Source organism: Gavialis gangeticus, unplaced genomic scaffold (genome assembly GCF_001723915.1).
Source record: "Gavialis gangeticus isolate Ggan-Ray unplaced genomic scaffold, GavGan_comp1, whole genome shotgun sequence".
Classification (NCBI taxonomy): Eukaryota; Metazoa; Chordata; order Crocodylia; family Gavialidae; genus Gavialis; species Gavialis gangeticus.
In genome coordinates, this window is record NW_017728996.1 from 45,572,396 (window position 1) to 45,576,280 (window position 3,885).

A 3,885-nucleotide genomic window follows, 5' to 3' on the forward strand; every position below is an offset into this window, starting at 1 on the left:
AGGTAATCGTGGTGGACCCAAGGCCACAACTGGCCAGTTTCGCCAAGAGGTGATCATGGGATACCTGATTGAAGGCTTTTTTGAAGTCAAGATATATGACATCAATTTCCTCTCCCTTGTCCAGGTGATAGGTCACTTGGTCGTAAAAGGAAATCAGATTGGTTAAGCAAGACCTACCCGCAACAAACCCGTGCTGACTATCCTTCACGATGCTGCCATCGGCTAGTCTGTTAAGGATGGCCTCTTTGATCATCTTTTCTAAGACCTTCCCCAGAATAAAGGTCACGCTGATGGGCCTGTAGTTTGCTGGATCCGCTTTCCTCCCCTTGTTGAAGATAGGCACCACACTGGCCTTCTTCCAGCCTTTGGGCACTTCACTAGAGCTCCAGTTCTCAAAGATCCATGCCAGGCACTGAGCTATGATGCTTGCCAGCTCCTTGAGTACCCTTGGGTGTAAACTATCAGGGCCAGCTGACTTGAAGGTATCCAGCCTGTCAAAGTATTCCTTCATGAGGTCAGCATTGATGGAAGGTAAGGAATCACCCTCACCCAGGCATTCCTGTCCTGTAATGGGCAGGGGCGCCTCTTGGGACTGGTGAAAAACCAATGCAAAGTACCCATTTAGCAAGTTGGCTTTTTCCTGGGCATCGGTTGTCAGTTGTCCCGTCTAGTTTAGCAGGGGTCCACTGTTGCCCTTGCTTTTCCTCCAGCTCCCCACGTATCTAAAAAAGGACTTTTTATTGTCCTTAATACTTGTAGCTAGTTGGAGTTCTGTCACACCTTGGCTTTACTGGTTTGCTCCCTGCAGGTCTGGACCAGATCAGAGTATTCCTCCTTGGTGGCGGTTCCAGTCCTCCATCCTTTGTAGGTCTTTCTTTTTAGAAAGGTCTGTGACCAAAGTGAAATGTAACACTGCTGGAAAGAGATGAGTGCGGCAGGTTGAAGAGGAAAAGTGTTGTCCAAGGAGCTTCTGCCAACGTGATTCTCTCTGCCCTGCCATGCTAGGGGAAGTGGGCAGCACAGGAAGTGTTTCTCCATGCAGCTGGCCGGCATCCATGTGCTTGTGATGCAGTTTTGCACAAACTTAAGAACCCACCACTGCCTTTCTTGCCTTTGCCCAGGACTGCAATACAATTCGACTAACCTCACAGCCTGGTGAGAGGCAGATTATTTACCTATCCATGGATCTTGGAGAAATGCAGATCTTTTGTATTTTGTTCCTCTTTGTGCATTTGTACACAGGAGGGAAACATATGGGCCTTGGTTCCCAAATTGAAATTAAGTCCCTTGTAGCCAAGTTCTGGAAGCCCCTCTGAGTTTCTGCTGCCAAAACCAAAACCCTAATATCCATTTCAGAACAAAGCCTATAGTAAACCTTTCTCTTGTGTATGGTATAGACTTGAAGAAAAGAAAAGAAAAAAGAAACGACTTTCAGTTCAGCTGTCCATAGGTGCTGGAACATGGAAGGAGAGACCAGTCATCAAGGCATTTTCCAAGCTCTGAGACCTGCCAGTTGTCTAAATAATTTGACAACCTTAAGGCCCAGTCAAGTAACACCATCCCATAATGGTATTAACATTACAGAGGACAGATTAACAACAGCTTCAGCCAATGCCCCTTCCTCACATGCAGCCTTCTAGTCCATCAGAGGCTACAAAGCCCATTTCTCTTTTGGAGGATAGCTCATTTGTTTTTAATAATTTATAGCTTTTTTAATTTTTAAGGAGCTGAATGTATATTACTCAAGATTACATTTCATTTTACAATATGAAACTGATTAAAGGAAAGTTCTGCAAAATATGGTTTGCATCCCTGCTGTGTCCTTGCTATATAGAGAGAGCAGATGATACTCAGTAAGTATTTCCAATGCAAATGAGTCTCCCTAAGCCTCCTGGGACAGAGTTTGCAAAATTCAAAACAAACTGTACAGTGGGGTTCTGCAAGGGACAGAACCTTTTTCTTCCTGGTGCTGACAAAATTTCACTGCAACTGCTCTTGCAAACAGCTTTCCTAACAGCTGTACACCCACATAGGGCTTATCTAGACCCATGTCCATCTAGACCCATGTCCAGTGGCAATGTTCCTCTGTAGTCCACACTTTCTGTTCCTTCTTTTGCACAGCTGTTGTAGAAGACGTGTAGAGCAAAGCTGCATAGCAGACAGTACAGAAAAAAAGTTCTGTACCTTTTCAGCAATACATGTTCACTCCAGAAATAAGTTTTGCCTGGGGATGATGCTAACAGCTGTGGTCATATTCCATTTTTCTCCACCCTTATTTCAATACTATTCTTGGAACAGAATATAACAAATTCAGCATAGCACTTTCCATTCAAAGATATCCAGCACTTTCCAAGTGTTCTCATTATCATTATTCCCATGTTACAGTTAAGGAATCTAAGTGGGGGAAAATAGAGACAAAAAGATTTATATAGTCAAGTACTGACTAGTTTTTGGGTGTCTTCAATTTTGGAAGACCAACTTGAGACACCAAATATCTCAAACTAGTCAGCAAAAAATTGTGGCCATCTTTGAATCTGTGTGCCTAAATGCTATGCCAAAGAGGTAAACAATCTAATAAATAAATTGTTTTTTTTAAATTGGGTGCCATTCAATTCACAAAAAGTTATAGAGTAGGTCTCAAGTCCCATGAGGGGTACCTTGAGTTCAGTGAGGGGGGCCTCAAGTATAAAGAAGGTTGAGAACCACTGCATTAAGTATTTCAGCATTAGTAACATGGTGCCTGCTCTATTTTCCTGGGACCTGAAAAATTCCATTTAATAATGTCCCGCATGTAAAGAACAGTGCTTGCATTATAGACCAATACTCTGAACACACTAGGGCTGATTCTTATTTCAGTTATGTAGGTATAAATCCAACTGCAATTGGGGTTACTCAAAATTTACACCCATATAACTGGGATCTGAAATAGTCCCGTTTTCCTAATACAGTGGTTTTTCAACCTGGGGTCTGCAGATTTTGTCTAAGGAGTCCACAAAAGACGATTATGATCAATCAAATTATGTGAATACCCACACTTACAATTCAAAACGGTCCGCACCCCCCATTCAGCTTTTTTTTAGGATGGATTAAAAATGGCAACATTAATCACTAAAATCTGCCCTATGGAGCTCTGAAAAAGTGTGGTAATTTAAATCTTAAGGAAATTGACAACAACCTTCTCACTTACATTACAATTAATCAGTCCAACAATATCAATCATATAAATCTGTGACACTCCCTACATGAACATGCTGGTGATTTGTTCTAGCTATGCATTTCCAAATGTATTATTGCTATATAATAGACATATGATAAAACAGCTCTTCAGCTTTGCCACAGCCTGGGAAAACCACCACAGCCAAAGTCATTTTCCACATATCAGATTCGAAGAAGCACTCCAGATCTTATGCAGATTGTGGCCATGCATGTTCAAATCATTTGTACCTGCGATCAGTTGACTTTATGATTGTGAAGGCATAAGAGATCAGAGACAAATATAACGTCTGCACAGCATAATTGATTTCCTGGTCCTGATACACTGGCTAAAAAGTACTCATCTTTCTCCTCAGTTCCTATGGTTGGAAGGTAAAACCAACTCCTTATTGCATTAGAGCAGCCACAGAGATACTCTTTTTATGTCATCTAGAATAGTCCCCAGAGATGATTCCACCCACTCTAGCCATGCTGCTTCTCACCTCTTTTTTGGAGGACTGCACATTCTGAGAGATGTATGTCTTAAAGGTCTTAGCCTGTCTTAGCCCTCTAGAGAGGAAACATGTTATATAGTGCTATAATTCTTGTGGAAAGCCAATCTAATTATTGGTGGTTTGCTTTGAATTTGTCCCCCTCCCACTGCTACAGCAGGGAAAATAAATCTGGGGGGTC